Source organism: Penaeus monodon, chromosome 28 (assembly GCF_015228065.2).
Source record: "Penaeus monodon isolate SGIC_2016 chromosome 28, NSTDA_Pmon_1, whole genome shotgun sequence".
Taxonomy (NCBI): Eukaryota; Metazoa; Arthropoda; class Malacostraca; order Decapoda; family Penaeidae; genus Penaeus; species Penaeus monodon.
Window position 1 is genome coordinate 30622402 of NC_051413.1, and position 433 is coordinate 30622834.

Sequence of the window (433 nt, forward strand, 5' to 3'; positions counted from 1 at the left end):
GAGAGTGGAAATAAAATAATTGATAAAATGCTATAGGACATTAATGGGTATATTGAAAAGATGCCGTAATATATGTTAAGAAAATGCTATAAGGTATATTAATATTTTATCAATAAAGTGCTGCAATATATTTTAATAAAATGCAATACGGTATACTAATATTAAAGGATATATTAATAAAGTGCTATAAGTTGTATTAATAAAATGCTATAAGATATATTAATATGATGTTGTTGGGTATGCTAATAAAGTGTTATATGCTAATAAAATGCTACAGGATACGAAGGCCTGACTTTGCAATAACCCGAATAGGATTACGTTTAGACGGTGCAAGAAGGATGCAATTGATATATATGTTGCATTGGTGTGAAGTATTGAATAGCGTGAGTCTGTCCTGGCTGTCTTCGCCATGCAGGGAGGCGGGGGGGGGGGA

At 32.6% G+C, this 433-nt stretch overlaps 1 protein-coding gene across 1 annotated transcript in view; it reads left to right on the forward strand.

Moving 5' to 3' along the window:
* Nucleotides 1-433, forward strand: part of LOC119591484 — a gene marked incomplete in the record, with an annotated part of 45988 nt that overhangs the window by 22506 nt on the left and 23049 nt on the right.